Source organism: Aotus nancymaae, unplaced genomic scaffold, assembly GCF_030222135.1.
Source record: "Aotus nancymaae isolate 86718 unplaced genomic scaffold, 86718_ANA_hifiasm-v0.15.2.pri h1tg000002l, whole genome shotgun sequence".
In the NCBI taxonomy this organism is placed as follows: domain Eukaryota; kingdom Metazoa; phylum Chordata; class Mammalia; order Primates; family Aotidae; genus Aotus; species Aotus nancymaae.
This window is the reverse complement of record NW_026988413.1, coordinates 17,414,623-17,426,786: the sequence shown is the minus strand read 5'-3', so window position 1 is coordinate 17,426,786 and position 12,164 is coordinate 17,414,623. Positions and strand designations below refer to the sequence as shown.

The 12,164-nt window shown below is 43.8% G+C and overlaps 1 long non-coding RNA gene across 1 annotated transcript in view; it reads left to right on the top strand.

Moving 5' to 3' along the window:
- Positions 1 to 12,164, top strand: part of LOC105713744 (uncharacterized) — a 153,050-nt gene that overhangs the window by 7,215 nt on the left and 133,671 nt on the right. The gene's annotated exons all lie outside the window — the stretch shown is intronic.

Sequence of the window (12,164 nt, the reverse complement as noted above, 5' to 3'; positions counted from 1 at the left end):
CGTATGTTGAACCAGTCTTGTATCCCTGGGATGAAGCCTACTTGATCATGATGGATAAGCTTTTTGATGTGCTGTTGCAATCAGTGTGCCAGTATTTTATTGAAGATTTTTGCTTCTATGTTCATCATGGATATTGGCCTGAAGTTTTCTTTTTTCGTTGAGTCTCTGCCGGGTTTTGGTATCAGGATGATATTGGTCTCATAAAATGATTTGGGAAGGATTCCTTCTTTTTGGATTGTTTGGAATAGTTTCAGAAGGAGTGGTAGCAGCTCCTCTTTGTATGTCTGGTAGAATTCAGCTGTGAACCTGTCTGGACCTGGACTTTTTTTGTGTGGTAGGCTGTTAATTGCTGCCTCAACTTCAGCCCTTGTTATTGGTCTATTCAGGGTTTCAACTTCTTCCTGGTTTAGTCTTGGGAGGGTGCAAGTGTCCAGGAATTTATCCATTTTTTTCCAGATTTACTGGTTTATGTGCATAGAGTTGTTTGTAGTAATTTCTGATGGTAGTTTGTATTTCTGTGGAATCAGTGGTGATATCCCCTTTATCGTTTTTTATTGCATCTATTTGATTCTTCTCTCTTTTCTATTAATCTGACTAGCAGTCTATTTTGTTGATATGTTCAAAAATCTACCTCCTGAATTTATTGATTTTTTTGAAGGGTTTTTTTGTGTGTCTGTCTTCTTCAGTTCTGCTCTAATCTTAATTATTTCTTGTCTTCTGCTAGCTTTTGAGTTTTTTTGGTCTTTCTCCTCTTGCTCTTTCAATTTTAATGATAGGATGTCGATTTTATATCTTTCCTCACTTCTCATGTGAGCATTTATTGGTATAAATTTTCCTCTAGGCACTACTTTAAATGTGTCCCAGAGATTCTGGTACATTGTGTCTTCGTTTTTGTTGGTTTCGAAGAACATCTTTGTTTCTGCCTTCATTTCGTTGTTTATCCAGTCGACATTCAGGAGCCAGTTGTTCAGTTTCCATGAAGTTGTGCGGTTCTGAGTTAGTTTCTTAATCCTGAGTTCTAATTTGATTGCACTGTGGTCTGACAGACTGTTTGTTATGCTTTCCAGTCTTTTGCATTTGCTGAGGAGTGATTTACTTCCAATTAAATGGTCAGTTTTAGAGTAGGTGTGATATGCTGCTGAGAAGAATGTATATTCTGTGGATTTGGGGTGGAGAGTTCTGTAGATGTCTATTAGGTTTGCTTAGTCTAGGTCTGAGTTCAGGTCCTGGATATCCTTGTTAATTTTCTGTCTTGTTGCTCTGTCTAATATTGACAGTGGAGTGTTAAAGTCTCCCACTATTATTGTGTGAGCGTTTACATCTTTTTGTAGGTCATTAAGAACTTGCTTTATGTATCTGGGTTCTCCTGTATTGGGTGTGTATATATTTAGGATCGTTAGCTCTTCTTGTTGCATTAATCCTTTTACCATTATGTAATGCCCTTTTTTGTCTCTTTTTATATTTGTTGCTTTAAAGTCCGTTTTATCAGAGACTAGAATTGTAACTTCTGCTTTTTTTTGCTCTCCATTTGCTTGGTAAATATTTCTCCATATCTTTATTTTGAGCCTACGTGTGTCCTTGCACATGAGATGGGTTTCCTGGATATAGCACACCAATGGGTCTTGACTTTTTATCCAATTTGCCAGTCTGTGTCTTTTGATTGGGGCATTTAGCCCACTTACATTTAAGGTTAATATTGTTATGTGTGAATTTGATCCTGCCATTTTGATGCTAGCTCGTTGTTTTGCCCGTTAGTTGACGCAGTTTCTTCATTGTATCAGTAGTCTTTACCATTTGGTACATTTTTGGAGTGGCTGGTATTGGTTATTCCTTTCCATGTTTAGTGCTTCTTTCAGGAGCTCTTGTAAGGCAGGCCTGGTGGTGACGAAATCTCTCAGCAATTGGTTGTTTGTAAAGGAATTTATTTCTCCTTTGCTTATGAAGCTTAGTTTGGCTGGATATGAAATTCTAGGTTGAAAGTTCTTTTCCTTAAGGAAGTTGAATATTGCCCCTCACTCTCTTCTGGCTTGTGTTTATGGCAGGAGATCCACTTGTGAGTCTGATGGGCTTCCCTTTGTGGGTAACCCGACCTTTCTCTCTGGCTGCCCTTAGCATTTTTTCCTTCATTTCAACCCTGGTGAATCTGACAGTTATGTGCCTTGGGGTTGCTCTTCTTGAGGAATATCTTTGTGGTGGTCTCTGTATTTCCTGGACTTGAATGTTGGCCTACCTCGCTAGGTTGGGGAAGTTCTCCTAGATAATATCCTGAAGAGTGTTTTCCACCTTGGATTCATTCTCCCCATCACATTCAGGTATACCAATCAAATGTAGATTAGGTCTTTTCACATAATCCCATATTTCTTGGAGGCTTTGTTCATTTGTTTTCACTCTTTTTTTCTCTAATATTGCCTTCTCATTTTATTTCATTGAGTTGATCTTCCATCTCTGATATCCTTTCTTCTGCTTGGTCGATTCGGCTATTGAAACTTGTATATGCTTTGCGAAGTTCTTGTGCTGTGTTTTTCAGCTCCATCAAGTTGTTTATGTTTGTCTCTAAGCTGGTTATTCTAGTTAGCATTTCATCTAACCTTTTTTCAAGGTTCTTAGTTTCTTTGCCTTGGGTTAGAACATGTTCTTTTAGCTCAGAGAAGTTTGTTATTACCCAGCTTCTGAAGCCTGCTTCTGTCAATTCATCACACTCATTCTCCATCCAGCTTTGTTCCCTTGCTGGTGAGGAGTTGTGATCCCTTGGAGGTGGAGAGACATTCTGGTTTTTGGTGTTTTCATCCTTTTTGTGCTGGTTTCTTCCCATCTTCTTGGATTTATCTACCTGTGGTCTTTGAAGTTGGTGACTTTCAGATGGGGTCTCTGAGTGAACATATATTTTGTTGATGTTGAAGCTATTTCTGTTTTTTAGTTTTCCTTCAAACAGTCATGCCCCTCTGCTACAGGACTGCTAGAAGTCCACTCCAGACCCTGCTTGCCTGGGAATCACCCATGGGGGCTGCAGAACAGTAAGGGTTGCTGCCAGTTTCTTCTTCTGTTATCTTCGTCCCAGAAGGGTACCTGTCAGGTGTCAGCCAGAGCTCTCCTTTATGAGGTACCTCTTTGGATATATAGGGGTCAGGGAGCTGCTTCAGGAGACAGTTTGTCCCTTATCAGAGCTCAAGTGCTGTGCTAGGAGCTCCACTGTTCCATTTAGAGCTCTGAGCAGGTACTTTTAAGTCTGCTGCAGCAGAACTCATAACTGCCTCTTTTCCCAAGTGCTCTGTCCTGGGAAGGTGGGGCTTTATTTATAAGTCCCTGACGTGCTGCTGCCTTTTTTCAGAGATGCTCTGCCCAGCAAGGAGGGAGTCTAGTCACAGTCTGCCAGCAGAGGGTTTGCTGAGCTGCCACAGGCTCTGCCCAGCTACTGTGTAAACTTCCTTGCAGTTTCCTGGTGGTCTGCCTCAGTAATGGCAAACTGTCTCGGTAGTGGCGGACTGTTTCAGTAATGATGGACTGCCTTGGTAATGGCAGACGCCCTTCCCCAACAGAGCTCAACCATCCTGGGTCAAGCTCAAATTGCTGCACTTGCTGTGAAACTCTCAAGCCAGAGTGTTTTAGATTGCTAGTCTTTGTGGGGGTGAGACCCACCGAGCCAGATCCCCTGGCTCCCTGCTTTCAGTCCCCTCTTTTTCAGTTGAATGGGTGGCTCTGTCTCCCAGGCATTCTAGGCACCAGTTGAAACAGCCGTCCAGCTTTGTTTGAGTTTTTGTGCAGAAACCCGCGGCACCAGCTGAAACAGCCATGCTGGAAACTCATGGTGCTTTTCGGACCAGGAATCTTCTGTTCTGTGGGCAGTAAAAACTGTGGGAGAAGCGCAGTATCTGAACCAGAGTGCTGGAGTGGCTAGAAAAGCCCCTAATGGCCTCTGTTGGGTAGGGAGTGGGGTCCTCTGGGGATTGCACTTCCCAGGTGAGGCAGTGCCCCACCCTGCCTTGGCTTCCCCTTCTTGGGCTACACCCACTGTGCAACCAGTTCCATTGAGATGCCCCTGGCACCTCATTTGAAAATGTGAAGATCACTTACCCTCTGCATAGCTCTCACTGGGAAATGCAATCCAGAGCTGTTCCTATTCAGCCATCTTTCCTTGACTCTCAGGATTCATTGTTAGAATATAATGTTAGAATATAAACTAAATGTTAATGTTAGAGTATGAACTAAACTCATGTGTGGTTTATATTTACTCTTCAGGAATTCGAGTTAGCTTAAGAGAAGTAGGAGAGAGTACTTGCGACTTACAAGGGGAGGTGGATGGGCTAGGCTGGTCGTCTGATGGGCACAGTTTAATCTGGCACTGGTGAACCCAGTGGGGGTGGTCTTGTAGATGGATAGCCATTGGGGTACTGTAGACAACTAGGTAGGGACCCTTCCATCGAGGCTATAGAGCTGGAGAGGTTAGATCCTTGACCAGCACTGATCGTACGGCTAAGGTGTCTTCGTAAGGCCAGGTATCTGGAGTGGGTAAGAGGAGGCTAGCAGCTTGATGAATTTCCCACCTAGTTTATTGGAGAGCTGGAAGATAGTCTCCAAGAGGACTAGTGTCTGGGAGAAAGTTAGGCCCAGGCAGAAAGGTACGGCCATATAAGAGTTCAAGGGGGCTATATCCTGTGGGTTCCCAGGGAGTGAAACAAATTTGGAGAAGAGCAATGGGTAGAAGGGATACACAGTCCTTCTTTAGTTGAAGGGTGAGCTTTGTAAGATGTGTTTTTAGGAGGCCATTAGCTTTTTCTACTTTTCCTGATTACTGAGGGCATAAGGGGCATAGAGATTGCATTGAATGCTTAAGGCCTGAGAGACTGCTTGGGTGATTTGGCTAATGAAAGAGGGGCCATTGTCAGATTGTATGGAAGTAGGCAGGCCAAATCAGGGAATGAGCTCATTTAACAGACAAGAAATAACAGCAGTGGCCTTTTCTGTTCCAGTAGGGAAGGCTTCAATCCACCCTGTAAAGGTATCCACCCATACAAGAAGATACTTATATTTCTTGACATGGGGCATGTGAGTAAAGTCAATCTGCCAATCTTACATGGGGATAAATCCCCATGCTTGGTGAATGGGGAAGGGAAGAGGTTTTAAAAATCCCTGGGGGTTGGTAGAGTGGCAGAGGAGCACTGAGATGTAATTATTTTAAGGATAGACTTCCATGAAGGGAAGGAGATAAAAGGTTCTAAGAGATGGGTTAAAGGCTTATATCCACATGAAAACAGTTATGGAAGGAAGAGAGGATAGAATGGGCTTGTGAGGCAGGAAGAAGGAATTTTTCTTGATCCCAAAACCAATTTCCTTAAGTAGGAAGTGACTGGTAGGTTAAAGATTCAGAAGGAGAATAAGTAGGGGTGATTGATGAGAAAGAAAAATATTGTCTGCTAGGAGGGGATACTGGTGCATTTGCTGCCTTTTTTGCTGTTGCATCAATAAAAGCATTTCCTTGGGCAATGGGATCTGAAGTTTTTTGGTGCCCTTTACATTGGCAACTCCAGCCTTGGCTGGGAGGAGAGCAGCCTTAAGGAGGGCGTGTGGGAGCATTGATAATAGGAGATCCCTGTGTAGCGAGAAAGCCTCTTTCTGCCCATATGGCAGCATGGTGGTGTAGGATGTGGAAGGCGTATTTAGAGTCAGTATAGATATTTACACATAGTCTCTTCAAAAGAGTAAGAGTATGGGTTAAAGCAATTGATTCAGCTTGCTGAGAAGTGGTAGAGGGAGGGGGTGTGGCAGTCTCAATGATAGATGAATGGGATACAACTGCATAACCAGCTTTAGCCTGTGATAACTGACTGGGCTTTGAAGAACTACCATCAATAAACCAGGTGTGATCTGGGTCTGGAATGGGAAAGAGAGAAATATGTGGAAAGGGGGAGGATGCTCTATGGATTAGGGAGATACAGTCATGGGGCTCAGGGCTTGTGTTTATGTTTGGTATTTAATGAGAGGCTGGATTAAAATCGATGCCATATGCAATAGTCACAGTTTCAATAAAGAGTGAATAGAGTTGGATAAGAAGTGGGGCAGGTAACAGATGTGGAAGATGCGAAGAGGATACTAAGCCTGAAGGTTGTGAGAGCTGTATAGAGTGAGGCAGAGCCTGCGATTTTGAAGGCCTCAGGAAGGAGTAGAGCAGAAGCAGCTGCCACACGCAGGCATGAGGGCCAACCTAGGACAGTGAGGACAAGTTGTTTAGAGAGGAAGGCAACAGGACGCAGACCTGGCTTTTGTGTAAGAAACTCCAACTGCACAACCCTGAATTTCAGCAGTGTATGAGAAATAGGGTTTGGGTTGGGTTGGTATAACAAAGAATGGGTTAAGGTTGGCATCCAGGGGTGGAACCAGGAAATGTCTTGGCACACAGAATGGAGGAAGAGAGTGAAATGGCAAGATAGAAGTTTTCTTAGGAATTCGGGTGAGTTTTAGAGAAGTTGGGGAGAGTATAGAGCTTTGGCACTACAGGATGGATGGGGAGGTGGTATCTCACACACTAGGGTTAAGGTAGAGGGACATAAGGGGAGCTATTGAGGGAGGTACGGGTTCAGAGAGGAGGGTGGCAAAGGTGTGGCTGTAGCCCAGGAACAGTTAAGGAGGCAGAGAATTTTGTTAGAATATCTTGGCCTAACGGGACTGGATAAGTGGAGATGATTAGGAAAGAATGTGGAAAGGAGTGCTGGCCTAATTGACACTAGACTTGGGGAGTTTTGAGAGGCTTGGAGGCCTTGCTGTCAATTCCCACAACAGTTATGGAGGCCAAGGAGACAGATTAGTGTGGAGTGGGTGGCCCTCGTATTGATTAAGAAGGGGATGGACTTACGCTCCACCGTAAGAGTTACCCGAAGCTCGGCATCCGTGATGGTCCAGGGGGCCTCCGAGATGTTCAGGCAGCATTCGTCTTTAGCCACTAAGCTGAGAAGCAGTGATGTGAGTCGGATAGTCCAACTTCCAGTGGGGGCCCTGCACAGATGGGGCAGGGCTTAGGAGGAATCCCGGGCTGTAGGCATTCCTTGGCCCAGTGGCCAGGTTTCTGACACTTGACGCAAGGTACCAACTTTGAAGTCTTTGTGAGTCAGTGGTGTGGCTGGGGTTTGTCTTATGGCAGAGGCAAGCATTTGCAGTTGGGAAATGTGTTGCTGCTTGGCTGCTTTCTCCCTGTTGTTAAACACCTTGAAGGCGAGGTTAATTAATTCCTGTTGTGGGATTTGAGGGCCAGATTTTTTTCTGTAGCTTTTTATTGTTAGGGGCTGATTGGGTGATAAATGTTTTTCAGTGGTGAGAGTAGAAGTAATGATGACATTTAAGTTACTCCAGGTGAGATTATAGGACTGGGTTAAATATTGGAGGATTTGATGAGAAGGAGCTTAACCGTTGGCCAATTTGGGAAAGGTCAGATAAAGAGAAAGGAACGTGCATCCTAACTGTGCCTTAGGCACCAGCCACCTCTTGAAGGGGAAATTGTTGGGCAGGGGCAGAGGAGGTAGTGGCGGGACTAAACTGCAAGCCTGACCAGGTATGAGGTGGGGAGGTGACAGGATGGGCATAAGGAGGTGGGTTGTGGGCAGTGGAAGAGGAGGAAGGATCTAGGTGGGGGGTTAAGTTCTGGATTAGGGCCTGGTTTGGACAGGCAGGGAGGAGAAAGGTCAGAAGGGTTGATAGACAAGGAGAATTCTGGGCAGGTGGAAGGGAAAGAAGGAGCAGAGATTAGGGAAGGATTGGTGTGTAAAAAAAATGCCTGGATGTAGGGAATTTCAGACCATTTGCCCATTTTACGACATAAGTTGTCTAGATCCTGCAGGATAGAAAAATCAAAGGTACCGTTTTCTGGCCATTTAGAGCTATTGTCCAATTTATATTGTGGCCAAGTGGTATTGCAAAAGGAAATTTGCAGTAATTCCTTGGGGAAATTCTGCAAGGCTGAGCAGGAACAATGGTTGCAGGTTGTAGGGGGAGAGCAATTAGTTGAGGCAGGAACAAGTTGTTTCATGTCTTTCTGTGGCCACCTGGTTACCTGTGGTTACCTCAGACTTTCTGGCTTCTGGGGAACATCCAGAGGTGTACTTGTGGGTCACCAAGGCTATAATGGCCAGGCTTGGACTCAGAGGCCTAACAGGATCCACCAAGGTGGGTGGATCACCTGAGGTCAGGGGTTTGAGACCAGCCTGGCCAACATGGTGAAACCCCGTCTCTACTAAAATATACAAGAATTAGCCAGGTGTGATGGTGGGTGCCTGTAATCCCAGCTACTCAGGAGGCTGAGGCAAGAGAATTGCTTGAACCCAAGAGGTGAAGGTTACAGTGAGCCGAGATTACACCATTGCACTCCAGCCTGGGTGACAGAAAAAAAAGTTAATTTTTAATTTTAGTTGTGGTTTCCAATAAAAGTGTTTTGCAATAAAATAACATTTTTAAAAAATAAAGGAAGAGTGATGTTAGTGAAAATGGTGGATTAAGGACCCCAGAAAGTTTGCCCTTCCATAAAAGCAATGAAAAAACTGACAATAATTATCAGAATCAACTTTCTTAGGGCCCTGAAATTAGTCGAAGGCTTGCAACAACCCATCTAGCATTTAGTGAAGAAAAACAGCAAACTCTCAGTGAGAACAGCAATCTTTGTGGTATCACCCCCCATCTATAGTTCCATGGTAGCCTTGAAAATTTACAGCCCATGTAGCTAGTACCTCTACCAGAGACAGTAGACATGGCTGGGGTTACTTCAAAGTCTCATTCCCAAAGAAGAGTCATTATTTGACCTATCAAGTGCATCCCTGGAAAAACCCATGAAAAGGCTTGTCTTTTTTCAACCTCATTGGACCTAGCTCTGTCCTAAAGGTTATTCTACCTGAAGAGGGAGTTATTTGTCAAATATTTTAACATCATGACTGGCTGAGGTGATAGGTAACAGTAGGGACAAACAATAGATATGTACTGGTGCCTCCCCGTGTGGCCCTATGTGGCATGCTGTGCCTTCTTCTTTCTAGAGATCTGTGTGTATAAAACCTTCCTTCATCATAGTCATTTCTGTGTCTGTGTGTCTTGGTATACCTGATTAAAACAAATCCTGGGGCCGGGTGCAGTGGCTCATGCCTGTAATCCCAGCACTTTGGGAGGCTGAGGCAGGTGGATCACTTGAGGCCCGGAGTTCGAGACCAGCTTGGCCAATATGATGAAACCCCATCTTTACTTAAAAATAAAAAAATTAGCTGGTCGGGGTGGTACATGCCTGTAATCCCAGCTACTTGGGAGGCTGAGGCATGGGAATTGTTTGAACCCAGGAGGTAGAGGTTGCGGTGAGTCGAGATTGCACCACTTTTAAAACATAAGTTATTAAGGGTTTTAAGGCAGAAGGATAGAAGATACCTATAAAAACATACAAGTGGAAAAATGCCCAGCAGATATTGGATCTGTGAGTCTGACATTTATAGAAGAGGTCAGTACTAGAGTTATGAACATATAGACGGTATTTAAACCTATACAACTGGATGAGATCCCCCTAGAAGTGAGTGTAAATGAGAACTCCAAGGACCTGCCCCTCTAAAAGAGAAGGAGGAGACTGATAGAGCTAAAGTTTAAAGAAGCCAGTGGGGCAAAAGGAAAACCAGAAGTCATGGAGTCATAAATGCCAGATATTTAAGTTTTTCAATAAGAAGGGATGATCAGCTACTTTGAGTGTGCTATCAAGAGATTGAGTAAAGATAGAAAAATGTTTTATCTGTGCTGTGTAACAACCACCCTAAAACTTAGTGGCTAAAAATAATGATTTATTTTTCATGATTCTGTGTGCTAACTGGGCTCAGCTGGGCAGTTCTTCTTTCTCATATGATATAGCAGAAGTCACTCCAGTGGCTACATTCAGCTGACAACTCAGCTGCACTTAGAACCTTCAAGATGGTCCCTCATCCTGCAGTCTCTCTCACTCTATGGCTCTCATTATTTAGTATTTCATCCTGAGCTGCTTTATAGGGTATTGGGTAGCTCCCAAGAGAACAAGCCCCACTGTGTAAGCATTTGTCAAGATTCTTCATTTTTCATGCCAGCTCTTGACTCTCAGAGTCATCCTTTTCCTATAAGAAATGGCTCATATTGGCAGTTAAGTAGATTTCTCAGCCTACTTCCTGCCCATAGAAAATTGGGAGAAAATTTTCTTTATTTTGGAACTGTCTGTATCCCTTCTTTTTGGATGCCATTAAGATTCCTAGAAAAGAAAGTCCTGAAAAGTCTATAAAATACCACCTTAAATCTTTCTGATGTCTTCAAGGGTGTGATAGTTGCACTCTTCATTTGATCTTGAATGTCAGGTCATATTTTACTGGCAGGCCCTGGACTTGATCTTTTCTGAGGTCACTTCTTACTTTTTTGCTAGCCAGAGAGGGTGGAATAAAAATAGCTTTGTTTTCTAACCTAGCAAGTGCTGGAAATATTTTTTCTAAATTCTGCTTAACAGTTCTTTCTGTAACATCTCTTTCTTACAATACCGTGTTATGCATAGCTAAGAGAATGCAATTGTCTTATTCTTCTTTAAGCCTAAAAATCTTTTTAGCCAGATCCACAAGTTTCTCTGCAACATTTTCTATCTTCCAGGTAAACAAAGGTGACAGTCTCTGTAAAAAAGGCCTCTTTTCTCAGCTTGCAATAAAAGGTTCCTGACTGCTATTCCAGCCTCCACCAGCAGTCCCCTGGCCACCCTTCAGGCTTCTGCCTACAGTCCAATCCTAAAACCAGTGTCACATATTATAGGTTTTTGTTATATCAGCTCCCCTCTTCCAGATGCCAACTTGTGCTTCAGTTAGTGGCAAGTTTTTCTACAAAGGGTAGCAGGGTAAGGTGGTGGAAATAACTAACGAGAAGGGTATGTGGAATCAAGGATTTGTTTATCTTTTATCTTTTTTTTTTTTTTTTGAAATGGAGTCTCATTCTGTCACCCAGGCTGGAGTGCAGTGGTGCAGTCTTGGCTCACTGCAACCTCTACCTCCCAGGTTCAAGCTATTTTCCTGCCTCAGCCTCCCAAGTAGCTGGGATTACAGGTACCCACCACCATGCCCCACTAATTTTTGTATTTCTAGTAGAGATGGAGTTTTTCCATGTTGGTCAGGCTGGTCTTGAACTCCTGACCTCAAGTCATCCATCCGCCTCAACCTCGCAAAGTGCTGAGATTACAGGTGTGAGCCACCGGGCCCGGCCTATCTTTTGTCTTAAGATGAGAGATGCTAATGTATAGTTTCATTCTGCTGGAAATGATCTAGTGGGGACATTGTTGACGTTAGGTAAGGGGGTAACTGCAGCAACAAAGAGAAACATACTGCCCATAAATTGGGGGATTCATGTTGGTAGGGACAAGGACCTGCCCTCCTGTTGGTAGGGACCTACATTTTCTTTAACACAGGTAAGACAGGAAGGGTGTAGCATTTGTGAGTAGGTTTGTATTTAGCCTTGCAGGAAGATGAGGGAGGGCTTTTATATTTGGTTAAATAGTGTTAATCTCCTAAAATCCACTCCCCCACCAAATTCATGTCCATCCTGAAATCATCAACGTAACCTTATTTGTAAGTAGAGTCTTTGCAGATGTAATCAAGTTAAGGTGCGGTCATCCCGTATTAGAGTGAACCCCAATCCAGTGATGGGTACCTTAGAAGAAGGAGGAAATTTGGGCACAGAGACAGGCACATGGGACAAAGACCAGGTGACCATAGAGGCAGAGATTGGAATGATGCATATAAATCAAGGAAGATGACTGATCGATGGCAGTCACCAGAAGCTGGCAGAGGCAAGGAAGGAGTTTTCCCTGGAGCCTTCCCTGCCGACACCTTGATTTTGGACTTTTAGCCCCAGAACTGTGAGAGAATCCATTTCTGTTGTGTCAAGCCAAGTGTATGGGAATTTGTTACAACAGCTGTATTAGTCATGGTTCTCTAGAGGAACAGAACTAATAACGTGTGTGTGTGTGTGTGTGTGTGTGTGTGTGTGTGAATTTATTAAGTTTTAACTAACATGATCCCAAGGTCCCACAATAGGCTATCTGCAAGCTTGAGGAGCAAGGAGAGCCAGTTTGAGTCCCAAAACTGAAGAACCTGGAGTCCAGTATTCAAGGGCAAGAAGCATCCAGCACGGGATAAAGATGTAGGTTGGGAGGCTAGGCC